General features: G+C 50.1%; 1 protein-coding gene and 1 long non-coding RNA gene across 7 annotated transcripts in view; one reads left to right on the top strand and one right to left on the bottom strand.

The window, feature by feature from the left end:
* The window catches only part of Kazn (kazrin, periplakin interacting protein), a 1,072,553-nt gene that overhangs the window by 195,324 nt on the left and 859,774 nt on the right, over positions 1-17,455 (bottom strand). The window lies entirely within an intron of this gene.
* LOC110350393 (uncharacterized) lies at positions 708-16,419 on the top strand. 3 transcript variants are annotated; one of them, XR_015452827.1, is made up of 4 exons: positions 708-913; positions 1,171-1,304; positions 2,102-2,287; positions 16,117-16,419. It is a non-coding gene; the product is annotated as an uncharacterized LOC110350393 (long non-coding RNA). The 3 variants fall into 3 exon arrangements; XR_015452828.1 differs by lacking the exon at positions 16,117-16,419 and adding an exon at positions 6,489-11,581; XR_002396934.2 differs by lacking the exon at positions 16,117-16,419 and having other exon boundaries at positions 715-913; positions 2,102-11,581.

Here is a 17,455-nt window from a genome sequence, read left to right on the forward strand (position 1 = left end):
ACCTTCGATCTTCTCTACCACCCACTGCTCTCTCCACACCACCTTCTTCATTTTTCCTCATAGTCCTATCCCAGTGTGAACTACATTATCGATCTGTCCATCTCTCTATCTATCATCATCTAGCTATATGAAGATGATCATGGTCTTTCACACCTGGCGACATGGCATTGCTAAGTCCATTTCACAGTTCCCGTGCAGTGTCCTGCACATAGTAGGCATGCATTTGACAAATATGGATAAAGGGGCCTCTGCCTGATACCTACACTAAGGACACTCAATGGACAGCCTCTGCATGGTAGGAAGGCCTGACCTCCTCTGAGGATCAGGGGTGCAGAGCCTAAGCAGGAGGTGAGTGCACACCAGGCAGCTGCCAGGCTAAAGGTAGCTCCTTCCACTTGGTTATGGGTCAGACTCCCAGGGGCTGCCTACAGCCACATGGCAACTCCTGTCTAACGCAGTCCAGGATGGGCACCAGGAGAGCCAGTTCAGTGGCAGCATGCAGCACGCTCTGCTCTGGGCCTTCACACTGGAGAGGAATCTGATGTGCTGGCTAATGGTTCTTCCTCCTATGCACCTGTGTCCCCACAGACACGGGCTCCGGGGGGGGGAGGGCGGGTGTCTGCTGGGAGTTCTACAAGGGAGGGGCAGTGCATGATGAGGGGGACAGGCAGGAGGAGATGATTCGCCAGCGATCCTTCCTGTGATTAGATCCCCACCCCAGGCATTCCAGCATGCAGCGACCTCATCGTTTCAGCGGCTATTCCATGAACAGAGGAAATAACTACCCTCATGGAGCAGCTCCTCGCACCAGCGGTCGCCGGGCAAGGCCCATCTTGGATGCGATTAAGAGTGTGAAGGGACTCTTGGTGGGAAGCGGCCAGGGAGAACGCCAGTCGATCTTCTTCAGTGTCAGGTGGTGAGGAGGGCCCGGGAAAATAAAGGGGGTGCAGCCTGGCATCATCTGGCCAGAGCTCCTGAAGGCACAGATGGGGTCCAGGCCCGGGTGGGAGGCAGTGTGAGGACAGCCTGGCTCTTCCTCCCCCAGAATTACTGCAGCCAGAGGGAGGGAATGGACTCGGTCTGGCTCACTTTCCTTTGCTGCCTGCCCTGTTGCCACCCCGATGCACCCCTGAGACACAGCCCTGTGCGGGCTCCGCTTCTTCCCCCCAGGTCACTAACTGAGGACTGACTGTGCTGGCCACCAAAGAAACGCGGACAAGTAGAGAAAAACAGCCCCTGACCTGGAAGATGTCCTCATCTAGCTGGGGAAAGAAAGAGCAACAACATCAAAACTGCACAAGCAGGTAAATACAGACAATCTTAAGAGATGGGATGAAGAACTTTGTACCAAATGCTGTCAGAGGACAGGGAGGGAAGGATGTCTTCATTGGATCTTGAAGGATGAATAGGAGTTTTTCTGGTAAGGTTAACAACCATACCATCAGCTGGCAAACATGAAGGAATTTCTTTGGTTAACAGTTTACTGGGTGTACTTTAGTTATTATGTATTTAAAAATGATACATTGGGCTAGGGGTAGAGCTCAGTGGTAGAGCTCATGACTAGCCTGCTTGAGGCCCTGGGATCTATCTACAGCATGGAAAACAAAACGAAACGAAACAAATCAAAACATGTCTAGCAATTTGAATGTGCACACTGTGCCAGGTGCTGTTGTAAGAGCTTGACGTGCATGTGTCACACTAATTTAATCCCCAGGGTGACTTCACCAGGCTCTTCATTCCCAGCTCATGGAAACTGAGGGTGGGAAGTGTGGGAGGACTTGGCCAAAGTCTCCCAGCTAGTGAACTGGCGGGGGGGTGGATTTGAACTCAGGCTGACCACACCAGGATGGCTGGTGCTCACTGTGACTCCACACAGCCTTCCCAGGGGACATCATCTGCACATGGCGGGGGGGGGGGGGAGGGACAATACTGACATCAGTGCCCCAGGTGGCAGGATGGGCAGGGTTAGGGCATGTCTGCACCTGACCATCACCCTCCATGGATGCACAGAGCCGGGAATCCCAGAGGCCTGGGCAGGGCTGATTAAGGCGTGCAGGAAAATAGTGTCTTCTATATCTCTCTTTTCTTTGGAACTGGGCAGGTAAAGTGCAAATCTTCAGCAGGCTTAAGAACTAGGAGGACTCTGCACCTCTGCACCTTCCCACAAGAGGGAAGCATTCCAGGAACTGACTGCAGGAGCCGCTCTTTCTGGGCCTCTGCAGTCCATGGCACAGCCCACCACCAGCAAATTTGCCGTTGGCTGCAAACCCAGGGGAAGCTCCTGAAGGTAGGATAAGAAGCACCAAAGCACTGCTTTGGTCTGAATGCGTCCCCCTAAACTCAACAGCCAATGAGATAGTGTTCTGGGTTGGGGCCTTTAGGAGGTGATGGGACACTGGCTATCCCCTCCTGCATGGGATGGAGTCTTGGATAAAAGAGGCTCAGCATTTGGTCCCCTCTGCCAGGTGGGGACACAGTGTTGGTCCCCCAGGTGCTGTTTTGGAAGCAGGGAAGAGCAGTTCCAGGGAGACACTTCCCAGATACATGAGTTTCTGTTCCTTATAAACCACCCAGGCACAGGTATTTTGTCACAGCAGCACAAATGGACAAATGGACAGAGACAGCAACCTTGTTTATAATTAACCTTCCTCCCAGTATAGCTTAGTGTCCCATCACAGGTAGAAGAGTTAAATAAGCTCTTCTGTATTGACATGAAACAATATTGCACAGCAATGAGAAGGAATGGACCACAATTTAAATACAGTTTTGCATGAAGAGAGGACTTATTTCAGTTACCCTTGGTTAACCACTGTTAGAAATATTACAGGGAAAATTACAGAAATAAGCAATTAAAATTTTTTTTAGAATAGCTTTTATTACAATGTATTGCTACTGTTTCAGTTTCTTACCAGTTAGTTTTGTTAATCTCTTACTGGGCCTAATTTATAAATTATACTTTATCACAGGTCTGTACACACAGGGAGAAACAGCACAGATGGGCTGCATGGTTCAGTACCAATCGGGGTCTCGGGATCCTCAGTGATCAGGGAGGACTACTGTATAGTATCTTTGTAAAATTCTGAAAATTAGTTCTGGGGACATAGCTCAGTGGGAGAGTGCTGGCCCAGCATGCATGAAGCCATAAGTTCAAGACCCCAGTACATCAAAAGGAAAAAAAAATATTATTTAGAGATCTATAAACATGTGGTGGGCCAGGGATTTAGCTCAGTGGTTTCGCCGCCTGCCTTGCAAGTGGAAGGACCTGATTTTGATCCCTGGTACCAAAAAAAAAAAAAAAAAAAAAAAAAAAAAAGATATAAATATGTGGTAAAGCTTTAAAAGAAAAGCAAAGAAATTGGAAAAATTTAGGACTGAACCTATCCATATGTGATTAGATCAGATTAGCTTCTAAGAGGCAAAATTCAGGCTGGCAGTCACTGGGATGGGGGGGCAGGGGGAGCACCCACAGGAAGCATCAACAGGGTTGTTTACTTTCTAGTTCTTTTGGGGTGATGGGGTTTGTGGGTGTCATTTTAAAAATTTTATACTTTAAAACTTTCAAATTCATGAAAGGAGTCCTTTAAATGCATTAAATCTAATATAATGAATGATTTAAAGAGAAGCAGAGAGGCTGAGGCAGGAGGATCATAAGTTTGAGCCCAGCCTGGGCAAATGAGAGACTTAGTGAGACCCTGTCTCCAATAAAAAAGGTCAGGAGCAAAGCAAGGATATCTACTCATTGCTCGTATTCAAGGTAGTTTTTGAAATTTTAGCTAGAGCAATTAGGCAAGAAAAAAATTTGTTGCCTAAAGAAAAGAAGGAAGTCAAAGGAAAGGAAGAAGTCAAATTATCTTTGCAAATGATGCAATCATATATTTAGATGACCCTAAAGACCCTACCAAAAGACTTTTGAAGCTGATAAATGAATCCAGCAATGTGGCAGGATATAAAATCAACATTAAAAAAGAATAGCTCTATTATACATCAAAAGTGGACTGAGAAAGAAATCGGGAAAACGATTTCATTCACAATAGATTCAGATAAATAAAAAACCCCAGGGATCAGTGTAACCAAGGTGGTGGAAGACCTCTACCATGAAAATTTCAGAATATGAAGAAAGAAGCTGAAGCAGAAACATAAGAAGGAAAGACCTTCCATGTTCATGGATTGATAGAATTAATATTGCCAAAATGACCATATTACCAAAAGTGATCTACAGATTCAATGCAATCCCCATCAAAATACCAATGACATTCTTCACAGAAGCAGAAAAAACAATCCTAAAATTCCTATGAAAACACAAAAGACCTAGAATAGCTAAAGCAATCCTAAACCAAAAGAACAAGGCTGCATCACAATACCTGATTTCAGATTATACCTCAAAACTATAGTAACAAAGACAGCACAGTACTGGCACAAAAACAGACAGATCAATGTAAAAGAATAGAGGACACAGAAACAAAGCCACACAACTACAGCCACCTGATTCTGGACAAAGGAGTCAAACATGTACAATGGAGAAAAGACACAGTCTCTTTAACAAATGGTGCTGGGGAGATCAGATATTCACTTGTAGGAGATCGAAACTAGACCCCTCTTTCTCATCCTGTACAAAAATCAGTTTAAAGGATCAAAACCCTAGGTATAAGACCAGAAACTTCAAAATTGCTGGAAGAAAACTGGTCTCTGCCTTGTCCTGGGCCACCAAAGATGTAGTGATACCCAGCATCTGCCAGGATGCAGCAAGCAGAGGGGAGGGGAAACATGGTTAGCTCTAAATTTTAGAAAAATAAAAATATTAAGTAACAAAATGCAAATAAAATATAATTAAGTAAAAATAATAATGATGAAACAGTAAAAGTAAGAACTCAGGGTAATGTTCACGTTACTGCCTAGCAAATCCCTGGAGCAGAGCCGAAGGAGGCAGGAAGGAGGGGCGGGCAGTGCTCTCTGAGTGTCTCTGTACCACAGGAGCCCCGGGGTCAGCCAGTCTTGTGCAATGGCATGCACTCTGAGTGACAGCCCCACAAATTTTCAGGGGACAAAGTAAAAGCCCCCAAATTAAGCTCAAAGTGACACTGCATTAAGCGGCAGCCCTAGGATTTGAACCCAGGTCTCTATGTGAACACATAGCTTCCCAGCACTGCTTTGCCAGAAGGGATCATAGGACCTGTGCCCATGATTCTTTTTGTCCCCATGACTCTGTATTTCCTGCCTTCTGGCGACCCCAGGCCTGGGCCAAGTCTCCTTCCCTGGCTTCTAGTGCTGCCCTGAGGACCCTCTTATATCAGGCCGACAGCTCTCTGCCGCCCCCTTCTCCCAGGCACTGGAAGTTGAGGGGAACCAGTGAATGACACTCAAAACCCCTGATGACTCATTACCTGATGAGAAGGAAAACTAGAGTGGGCAGGAGGAGTCCAAGGCTCAGGCAACACCTGAGTGGAGACAGAGGGAAGGGACTAAATCAGTCAGACAGACCCACCGAAGGCCCCAGACAGTCACAGCCCAAGGGGTCCCTACCCATCACACAGGACACCTGCCCTGCAAGGTTTGCAGCCTGGAGCTCTTGCTGCAGCTGCTGAGTAGTAAGGATGTGCCTTAGAAATTCCAGCACCTAATGCCAGAGGATTTGAGACTGGGGCTGGATCTAGCTGTGCTAACAAATTCACTTGTTGCTCATGCCCATGAAAGTTGGGTTTTTTCCCCCTTGCCACCCAAAGGATGCTGGGTAACCCAAGGATTGCAGAGGCAGCTTCAAACAGAGGGTAAATGGGAGGCAGCTGTGGTGGACAAGCTGGGGCCATGTGTCACTTCCGAGTCTCGGTCTCCCATTCGGTGGGCAGAGTGCTCTGTGAACTCAGTCCACATGGGCATCCAGTTATTTATATTCTTGCAAAATCTCAGAGGTAGACTTCATATTTGTTGTCAGATGGAGAGCTCCAGCCACAGCGCTGTGCGTGTGGCAGAATAAAGCAGTGCTTGTGCTTGGGAAAGCTGCCTGCTTCCCACTTGGAGGAGGCCCTACTGGTGGGAGAGGGAGCAGAGTGAGGGAGACAGCCCAGTCCCTCTGTGGGCTCAGCAGCAGCACAGCCAATGGGGCAGGGGATTTCTAGAGCCCTCAGAAGCAGCTGCATTGGTGGAGGAGGCCAGAGGGTCATTGAGAGAGAGAGAGAGAGAGAGAGAGAGTTCTCAGGAATCACCGGGTACAGGAGCAGCAGGAGGGAGGCAGGGGCGGGGACACGGACCTGGACTGCGAGGCCAGAACAGAGCAGGAGAGGATGGCTGCTGGGGATGCAGCCCACCCAGGCCCAACAGCACTGCATGCCCTCCCTGCCCTCCTCCTGGGCTGGCACCTCAGCCTGACCCGCTAGGACAGAGCCTCCCTCGGCCTCACTGATCAGCTCAGGGATGGGCGCTCCGCCAGAGTGGGCAAGGAGAGCTCTCCCTGGATGTGGCAGGGGCTGCTGTTCCCTCCTCTGGGGTCCCAGGTCCATAGAAGCTGAGGTCGAAGCTTCTGCTGGCCGCCTGCTGCAACCCAGGAAATGAAGCCCACGTGAAGAGAGGAAGCGCGAAGAAAGAGAGATTCACAAGGACGACCTAAGCCTCTGTTCATCTGTGCACGAAGCCCCTGCCCTTAGGCCTGTTTATACCATACAACAATAACCCCCTCCCCGCCATTATTAATTTCCCTGTTTATTAGTATATGTTTGCCATGTACTAATTGCACTCCTTGTGGGGAGCTGGTGCATGCACACAGAACAGCTCAATTCTTTCTACTCCCCCTCTCCCTCTCCTTCCTCCCTACTCCTTGGTCTCCTTCCCTGAGGCAAAAGCTCTATCCCTACACATTATTATTAAACTACTCTCCCTTCCTCTAACCCAGAGTCTTGTCTTCTATGGGTATGAAGAAGGCTCATGTGCTGGCTGTTTGCTAGTCAGGGCTGGTGGCTGGGGACACTCTCACCTGTCTCCCACTAGTAAGGCTGGAGTGGACATGACCCTTGGGACAAAGTCTGAACTCAGGTGGCTCACAAGGCCATGAGGTCTGGTGTCTGGCCATCTTTCCTGGCTATCTAAGCTCCACTCTTCTACACTGAATTCCTTTCCCCTTAGTAAATGTTCTACCTCTTCCTCCAGTGAAACCCTGCCCTCTGCTGCAGTACGCATGCCTCCTCCTGCTTGCCTGCTCACAGATCCAGTGCCACACTCCCGCATGCGCACTCTAGCACATGTGCACTCTGACTAGCGTGCACTTCTACACACGTGCACACCTACACACGTGCACACACACACAGAAGATGAGCTGGCAAATGGTCACCTGGTTTCCACTGGTGGCTTTGATGGCACTTCCTCTACAAAGCACCTAGGATGGCCTCCATCTGCGGTACCTGCTGCTTCTCCTTCTGCCACCCCCCAGCCCCCCGCGCTGGTTAACTGTGTGTGGGAAGAACGAACAAAGAACAACAGCACAGCCACCCAAGGCCCTGCTACTGATGCCCATCGTGGCCCAAAGTGACAGGGGGCATGGTGTCCTTGAGGATCTGTCACAGCCTGCATCAGCTTTCCACTCAATCTCCAGACTCTCCTTTCTTCGCTAACTGAACCCTTGCTTGTTCACAGTAACACTGTCCTCAGCCCAAGTAAGGATTGTGATAGGGCTTCCACAGACCAGGATATCTTTGTGTTCCTCACTCTACCAGCTACCTCTGCAGCAAAGGTGGCCTCATGACCCTGTTCTGGCCAGAAAGGCATAAGCAGAAGTCTCTCGAGGAACCTCTTGTTTAAAAAAAGGACAAATGTTGTCATCTCCACTTCTGCCTTCTTTTTGCCTTAAACACAAGCATGACATCTGGAGAACTAACAGCCATCTTGTGACCATGAAACAAGTCACTGACCTCCATATATCAGCTTGGAAAGAAGCTGGGCTATTGATAATTCTGTTGTGCTGCTATGCCAGTCCGGTTTTGCTGACCACTGGATTTATTGGGTGGGGGAAAATCCACAATTTAAGCTGCTTTTAAGTCACAGTTTCTATAACCTTCAACTGAAAGCATTCATAATGGATGTGATTGTCTCCATTTTTGGGGGAGACCATGGACCACTACCATAACAAAGTTGCCAACGTGGTTGCCCCCAAATTCAGGAATCTCTTCTTGGTTTCGGGGACTGTACTGAGCAGAGGCATCAATCCCAGAGCTCGTGCTCTTCCTTCTGAGGCCAGGAAAGGTCTAATTACCCAGTGATTGTGGCAATTATTCCATCTGCTTGATCAGTAATAGCTATAATTCCTAAATATGCTTTTCCATTAATAATTTGCAGTGCATTTACTGTTTGTGCTTAAATAAAAGAGGCTGATATTAAGACGACCGAGATGAGGTCTCCAGGGCCCTGAATATTTATAGAGCAATACATGTTTAAACTGTACTACTTGGGTTGTTCTGCTGTTTTTTAAAAAGATGCAGTCATTGCAATTGTGAAAGTTCCTTAGAGAACTCAGAGAGACTGGGTGGCCAGGGCGGTGTAGAGTGTTCGGGGATTGATTGTGGATGTCTGCCAGGGTCAGGGCAGGGCTACGTGTGTTGGTATTTGCCATCTCTGGCTTAAGCATTGAACTTCAGTTACCAGCTATTTCATTTAGCCTTTCCTCTTGCTAAGCTGACAGGAAGGGGGCACAGCCAACTGTTAAGCAAATGGGAGGGGAAAAAGGAACCCCAACCTGTTTCTGGAGCATCCCAGGAAGCCTGCAGAAGCCAGCTGGGCTTCTTAAGAAGGCCATCCTTAAAAGGGCCGAGGGTTTATGCATCCCATAAATATGTCTCTTTGTCACTGGTCCCTCAAATTGCTAAGGTCACATGGCTGCTTAATCTAGCAACCCAAAACTCACCCAGACCATGGTCCACTACCATGACAAAGTTGGTCTCTGAGGGGACAGAGAACCATGGACGTTGAGGAAGGGGCGCTGGTTGGGTCCTGAGGCTGAGGAAGCTCAGAGGAGAGAGGCGACATCCTTGGGAACAGGGCGCCAGCACCCGCAGGGAGAGCAGGAGAGTACTGCAGACTTCTGAAATCACAGTAGGTCTCAGAGGTCTCCAGTGTCACTGAAGGTGGCCCAGGCTTGAGAACGGTTGCTGATGAGTCACCCTATACTTAGCAGAAACTCTTTTTTCACAATTCAAAAATCCACTACAACAAATCCATATGGCCAGCCTGGGGGCATCCCGAGGAGATGAATTCCAGCGGCTGCCCCTGCCTTCCCTCTGTGGCTGCATTTGCATCCCTGGCGGTGGAAGGGACAGCCCAGGGGAAGGGGTTCAGGGATGGGATGCCTCTTGGAGTGGTGCATTCCCCTAGGCCCCCAAAGATAGGGGCTCAGGGTCAGCTTGGACTTGCTTTCCTTTCCTGCTGCATGGGCAGGTGCAAGCTCTGTTGCCCCTTGGGGTCTTGAGACCATCGTCCTGCTCTGCTGATGCTGAACATGTTCCCCATGCACTGCCCTGTGCCAGGCCTTGGGACAAGGACCGGCAACCCCTGTGTGCCCTTCTGGGGCCCCTCTCTCTGGGACCGGTGTGAGGGGAGGCCATGGAGGCTTGAGAGTGGCAGGAGGATGCGAGGCCAGGCCTAGAGAGTCAGTGACACTCCAGGTAAGTTTACGAGGGGACAAACATAGTTGAGGGCTGAGCTCACAGGCCATGGACACAGACCCAGGGCTCGGGCATGTGACCCTGTCCCTCTGGGCCTCTGTGTGCCCTAGGGCAGTGTGGTGATCAAAGTAGCTGGTTCGTGGGGTTCCGTGAGGACAACGTGAGTGGCACCCAGAGGATGGCTCTTTCCCACGTGGTGGCTCTGGGCCCAGCACCTGGCACAGTGATGGAAATGGGGTCTCTGGGATGGGGGAGTGAGGTAACTGGAAAAGGGCAGAAAGGGCACAAGTAAGGAAGGAGTGGTGGCAGGGGTGACAGTGCATTTTCTAGGATGGCTAAGGCACAGCTTGAAGAGAGTGTCCAGGGGAGATGGCAGACATCTGGTGACACAGGAGCAGAGTCCCTGTCCTGCAGGATGGTATGTGCCCAGATATGCACCTAACAGCCACTTTGCTCTCTGCGCTTCTCAGCCCAGCAGTGATGCCCAGCCCTTCGATGCCAGGCTCCAAAGGCAGCTATGGTTGCTCTTGCCGGAGACCTGTCAGCTGCCCAGGGAAGCTGAGCCTCCCAGCTCTGGGAGGGCAGGGCACACTCTGAGTGCCCCTTGCATGGGGTGCAGGGCTTCGGGAGAGGGGCAGAGGTGAAGGAGCAGTGTGCACACTGCCCACCCACAGGGCCCGGTCAGTGCCCTGCAGAAGGACCTTGGCTGATGGCCACTGAACTCCGGCTCTGCAGAGACACTGCCAGACAAAACCCTCACAGTTCTCAGCGTCAAGCTGAGGATGTCAGTGCACAGGACCAGGCCGAGAAAGCTGCAAAGATGAAAGCAGATGCCACAGAGAGCTGTGTCAGACACAGAGCAGCCCATGCTGAGGCTTAGGAAGTGACAAGGACACTGACAGTGACGATGATGACGGGAACAATGATTGTGATGACATCAGTGCCTGGCTCTCTGTTGCCACTTCCGGATGGTGCCCGTGCCATGGGGGCTGCCATGGGTGCCTTCTCTCTCTTAACCCTCAGCACAGCCTTGTGGGAAGAGGAAGGTGGGGACAAGTGGGCTGACAGGTACCAGGTCACAGGTAGACGGGACACAGAAGTCCAGTGTGCCTAGCGACACTCTACTGTGCATCTCAGAAGCTAGAAGAAAGGGTTTGGAATGCTTTCACCACAAAGAAATGACAAATGTTTGAGCAGGCAGATTGGGGGGTGGGGGTGGTACTAGGGACTGAGCTTCGTCCCCAGCCCATTTATTCACTATTTATTTATTTATTTATTTATTTATATTTTGAGGCAAGGTTTCACTAAGTCATTAAATTTCCCAGGTTAGGCTTGAATTTGCAATCTCCTCCCTCAGCCTCCCAGAGAGTCCTGAGATTACAGGCATGCGCCACTATGCATGGGTGAGATAGCTATGTCTAACCTGATTACACCATGTCTGTATATATCAAAACATCACGTGGCATCTCATTAATATGGACTTTGTAGTGATTTTATAGATCAATGTAAAAATACATTCAATAAACAAAAACTCCAAATTTATGAGCAGTCGGGGATGGTCCAGGTGCAAGTCTGTACCTATGACTCTGAAAGGTGTGTGATTTCCTCCTTGCATGCAGTTCTGTTTATACAGCAGCTCTGTCACCCACCCAGGGTGCTGGCACCACGTCCCAGCTGGGTGCATGTGAGCTGGTGGAGCAGGGTGCAGGTTGGGTGCAGCAGGCCTCCCAGAGCTCTCCACACCTCCGCCTTGAGGCTACAGCTCCGGCCTTGAGGCTATAGCCTGGCCGTGGTTGTTACTCCTCCGAGAGCGAAGGTCCATGTATTCCTGATCGTATCAGCAGGAAAAGTTCATGCTCACCCATGTACCCTTGTTTTCCCACTCATTCTGCCCCTCATTCTGCCCCTTCTCTCCCTCGTCCTCACTTCTCCCTCCCTCCCTCCCTCCCTCCCTCTCTAATAGCCTCCTCTTGCCAGGAAGGTGGAGGACAGGGGGCCTGCATCCTGGGGGTGGGAGACTGAGGAAGGGGTGCTTCCGCCTCTGGCCCCTTCCTGGCACCTGTATGACACATCAGTGTCCTCCCAGAAAATCCATCCTTGCTTTAGCAAGTGATAGGGTGAGTCTCTGCCTGAGGCTGAAAGACACAATTGCAGTGAGGACATCCCCCCACCCTCCGCATTCTCTGTCTTCCCCATCTCTCGCCCTCACACTTCCACCCACAGCACCCAATCCATGTCCCCGGCCCACCCTCTATGTCCCGCTCGCCTCTTCTGGTGCCCCTGGGACTCCTGCGTGGATGTCTCCCCGGCACCTTCACCACCAAGGGTCACTGGCAACTTGTCCCACCATGCTGCTTGCTGGGATGAAAGCTTTCTTTTCCTGGGCTTGGCCTTTAAGAATGGAAGGAAGTGGCAAGGACATAGCAAGAGTTGGGAGCGGATTTCCCAGAATCCCAGGGGAAAAATCAGAATTTCCAAGAACCAATGTACTTCAACAGAAACATAGTGTTGAAACAATCAAAATGACAGACAGGAAGTCAGTCAGTTTTTCGTGGTATACGAGGCAGTGGGGAAAAGCAGCCACTAGTGGGGGGCCAGACCATGCTCTGGGACCCGGGGTGAGCCCCTTCCCTGCGTGGCCTCTGTGTCCCTGTCTGCACATGCTGGTGATCCCTGGGTGGCTCTGCGGCTTGCCATGAGGGCCCATTAGCACTGTGCACTGCCTTGGAGGCTGAAACTCAGGCCATAGTGCAGTAGGGCTGGTTTCTCTTTGGCTGGAGATACCACCTTCTCCCTGTGTCCTCCCGCCGTTACCCCTGTGTGTCAGTATTCTAATCTCCTCTGCTTAAAAGGACTCGAGTGGTGTTGGATTGGGACCCACTGTAGTGACCTAGTTTACCGTAGCTGCCCCTGGAAATAGCCTCTCGCCCTGTCCTTCACACTAAAAGGAATGGGGCCGAGGACTGCAGTGCACCGCTCCTGGGGACCATAAGGGCCCATGATGGGGACTTCTGACTCCTCTCTCTGGCCCATCCCCGCCCACACCAGGTTTCCTTCCAGCCTCCCTGACTCTGGCTGCGGGGCAGCCATTTCCAGTCTCATGGCCTGCTTCTTGCACTCAACCCTCTTGTTCTCCCATCACAGAACAGGCCAGGATCAGCCTGACCCATGACATCCTCTCTTGGCCCTTATCAGACTCCCTAGAGGCTGATCTTCAAGAGATGCAAAGACCCCCTCTCCAGTGACCTTGAACATCCCCTGCCCTTCATCCTGGAGGCCAGAGGTGGCATCCATTCCCAGCATCCTTGCGTTCTACACTATGCCTGTGGGTTTCTCTGAATTCAAGCTAAATAGCTCCCCTGTTGAATTCTTCCCAAATCATCCAGGCTGAGTGGGCCATCTGCTTTTGGCCATGGCCTTGACCATACAGTAACACTCATAGGACCGGCCACCAAGTGGTTGGATGAGGCTCACTGACTGAATCAAACAAGAAGACTAGCTAAGAAATGGAAATAAGCTAATTGTCCATCAACTGGTGATGGATAAAGAAAATGTGGTATGTGCACATGGTGGAATACTATACAACCATAAAACGAATGAAATCCTGTCATTTGTGACAAATGGATAGAACTGGAGACCATTACGTAAATAAAATAAGCCAGGCACCAAAAGACAAGTACTACGTGATCTCCCTAATATGTGGAATATTAAAAAATTGATTTCATAGAAATTGGAAGTAGAACTGGAATTTCCAGATGCTGGGGCAAGAAGAAGAGTGGAAGAATTAGGAAAGGTTGGCCAATGGGTAACTAAATATGCACAGTAGGGTGAATACACACAGCAGCTGTATGTTGGATTTCTCAGCAAGCTGGAAGAAGAGATTTTGAGTGGTTTCACCACACAGAAGTGGTAAGTGTTTGAGGCAATAGATAAGTTTGACCTAGATGACACCCATATATACATATATATATATGAGTATATGTATATTCAAGTATTATAAGGTATTCTATTAATATGGATGATTTTGTGTTTTTATATTATCAGTTAAGAACAAATTCAATTTAAGAGATAGAGAGAGACAGAGAGAGAGAGAGAGAGAATTTTCAGCCATGGGGCTGAGTTTGAACTCCCAAACATACGGAAACATTTTGCCAGGCAGCGATTGTGGCAGGAGGACCAGAGAATAACAGAGGAGGCTGGGGCTGGGTGTGGAAGGAGTTAAGCCCCCAAGGCAGGGATGGCCAGCACAGCCCACTCTGCAATTTTCTGCCAAAATATTGTAAGTGAAACAGCTGTGTATGAGCAAAACTGCTGAGAATTGTCCCAGCTCTGAGCATGAATCTGAATCACTCATGCTTGGTATTTGACAGGCTGTGTAATTGCTCTAAACCCTATTATCTTCCCGAGCAGTTGTTGAAGTGTCATTAGGACACCTCAAATGAAAGGCTAAACTCTCCTATATACACAATTTTAATAATTACAGTTCTTTTCCCCCTATTTCAAAATGCAAAGCTCCTCTCCAAAAGGGAGGCGCCAGGGCTGCAGAACGGCGTCAGAGGCTTCTGCAGCCAGGCCAGGAGGCAATTAGGCTTTTTAAACTTTCTCTGGATTCTCCTCCCCAATTAATGTTTTGTGATATTTATTTTCTGCCATATGCAGAGCAAGAGAGCGAGGCCTGCCAGGTAATGGGGCTGGCGATGATCTGAACATATCCCCGAAGACCCGCTGTATGCCAGCTGCCGTGTGAGGGTCTGGGGCCACAAGAAGGATGGGCAGCCCTGAAAGGTGGTAGGAATGTTTGTGCCACACCACGATGTCTTGCTCATTTATGTGATGTCTCCACTCTGCTAGAATGAGGAGTTCACCAGGACAGAGCTGGGTCATGGTTGTTTTTGTATCTGCAGTATTCAGCCCAGAACGAAGAGTGTTCGTTGAATAACTAGTTTACAGTGTGCTCACAATGGGCCAGGAACCTGCTGGGGTGCTGGGATGAAGCCCTTGTCTTCTTGGAATTTATACTAGGGATGTGGTGGGGACATGAGTTATGCTGCCCAGGGACATTATCAGCACAAGGAATGTTGAGAGAGAGAGAGAGAGAGAGAGAGAGAGAGAGAGAGAGAGAGAGAGAACCCTGGATGTTTTGACTCACAGGGGGACCAAAAGACCCGCTTCCATGATGACCTAGAAGCTGCATCTACTGAGAGGTGGGTGGGCATCTTCCAACACACCAGCCTGGTGGTAGCTAGGTGGGGAGCTCTAAACCTGCTTCCTGTCTAGGAAGTGGGAACTCATGTGGCACTGGTTGTGGGCAAAATCCTAGGAAGGCCTCTGGCCTCCATTTCTGGAAGTCACATCTTGCGTCATTTCTTCCCTTGAGCGTGGGGAGGTTAGTAGATGTTTAAGTCACTATTTACCTCCAAACACATCTGTCCATTATCATCTCTACCTCTGTATTATTCATAGCTACCTATATTGACACCTCTTTCTACTTATCTATCTATAATATAGGTACATATCTGTATTTCTGCACAGGTCTGTCTGTCTGTCTGTCTGTGTGCTATCTGCCTACCTGCCTCCTTTCCCATCCGTGACTGTGTGGCATGGACACTTGCTGGCTCTCAGAGCCTGCAGCTGAATGCAGAAGGCCACACAGGGAGGAGCTGTGCGAAGCCTCTAGAATCTGAGGGTGGTCTCTGATGACAGTCAGCCCAATGCCAGGGCCCTGCTCTTGTGCATTCTGACCACAACCCAGGGACCATGGGAGGAGATCTCCTGCCAAGTCTCTAATGAGAATGTGGCCCAGCCAGCCCCTCAATGGCAGCCTGCAAGACTGAGCAGAGGGCCCTCCAAGCCTGCCTGCTTGGCAGCCCACAAAGACTGTGGCTCGGGACCCGGGAAGTGCTCTTGGCCACTAAGTCGGTGGTGATTTGTTACACAGTAATAGGCAGCTCTCAGGTCCCTGGAGGTGCGCCTGGTGCATGGTAGCTTCTGCAAGTTGGAGGTGAAGGACAGTTGAGGCAGACAGATGGTAAAGCCACTCTGACCTCCACTTGTCCCCTCCTCAAACCCAAGAGCTCTGAGCAGCTCTGGACCTTCTGCAGTGTCCAGGTCACCTCGTCCTGGGTCTGGAGTGAGAATCATCAGTGGGACCCTGCCTTCCAGAATCCCTGCTCCAGGCTTCATGGACTCTGGGCTGGCTCGTCTCAGTGCTGGCAGCTGTGACCTTGGAGCTGAGCAGAAGGGACAGAGATGACAGGATCCCCCATCCACCCAGAACCCGGGATGCACCTCCTGCTTCCTCGTGACTACCTCATGTGTGGGCTGTGTGGAGCTGTGCAGGGTGTGGGCTTCATTGTCTATGTTGGAAGCTAAACATCATTGCCCAGGTCTGTGGGCCCCAGAAGGGGTGTGTGTTTGTGGACTCCCTAGATTTAATTTCAGCACTGCTGTTAAGTGGCTCTGTCTTCTCTGATAGTCAAGAAAAGGTGCATTTGGAGCCCCCTCCTGCCCAGATCTGCAATAATTTGGAGACTTTTGGAGCTTTCAGTTCCCCATCGTAACAGAGAATGCAAGATGATTCCACAGGGCTGCTGGAAGGTCATCATGAGCTCGGTTATCAAGAACAACATTTATAGCTAAACGGATGCACATTGAGGCCATACTCTTAAGTGAAATAAATAGGACACACATGTGTAAATACCGAATAGTTTCTCTGGTGTGAGAAACTGAAAGTGTAAATAAGGACTAGAAGGTATAATAGATAATGTGAAATAGGAAGAAAAGGGGCAAAGGGGAAGGGGAAGTGGGAGGGGTAGGGCAAAGGAAAGAAGGGAATGGAATTAATATGAAAAAATGGAAAAATGGAAACAAAGTCTTTGTAAATAGGGAGGGGTGGAGGGGTTGAAGGGAGGGCAGGGGAAGGGGGAAAAATAAGAATCAAGAGAGACTATGTAAAGGTGCAAATTTCCAAAGATGAATGTCATATTGTGTACCTAAAATGTACCAATAAAATTAATTAAAAAAAAAAGAACAAAAGCAAAAAATCAACCACCATGAACAGGTCACAGTGCCCCAGGAGCTGGGCCAAGGGCATCCACCAGAGTCATGTATCCCCTGGACAGCAGGTGATGGCAGTGGCCCCTGGGCAGTGCTCTGGAGAGTGGCCAGCACCTGGAAGGGCAGCTGTCTTGGCTTTCTGTCCACTGACCTCTAGGAGAAGGCGGGGCCCCATTATGCTCTTACCCAGCTCTTGCCTTTGAGCTCTGATGCCTTCCCATGGGCTACAGAGACCTCTCTTGCAATCTTCTTTTCCTTTTTCTTTTCATTATTTATTTTTCTATTTTCATGCAATACATGCAGATAGGAATAAACCCTCCTACAGCCTTGTTGCTAAGCAGCTCACGCCCCTGCCATCCTTGTCCTGTTCGTGGGCTTGTGAGATGGTCAGCTGCCAGCCCTGGCCCTGAGCAGCCCAGGCCCTGGTGCTTCCCCCGGCACTCCCCTCACACTTCCTGGGCTGCCTGTCACCTGGGAGCCCTGCACAGGTCACCTTGGAAGCAACACACACCTCGGAGCCCGAGGCAGCCTCAGTGAACCTCACAGTCCCTGCTCTGGCCTCTTCCTGGACCAGGAGGCATCTCTGGTCTGTGTCAGAACCTGCTGCGACTGGTGGCTGGGGCTGGAGGAGGATACGGCTGTGCTTTCTGCTGTCACGTTCACCCTCTTCTGTGGCCACAGGAATTCATTAGCCCTGTATCCAAGGAAACCTGCCATGAGGGCGTCAGGGCCAGTGGGGACTGCTTGTCCTCTCTGCA

Source organism: Heterocephalus glaber, unplaced genomic scaffold (genome assembly GCF_053883595.1).
Source record: "Heterocephalus glaber isolate CG9 unplaced genomic scaffold, H.glaber_assembly_v1.0 deba00001452, whole genome shotgun sequence".
Classification (NCBI taxonomy): Eukaryota; Metazoa; Chordata; class Mammalia; order Rodentia; family Bathyergidae; genus Heterocephalus; species Heterocephalus glaber.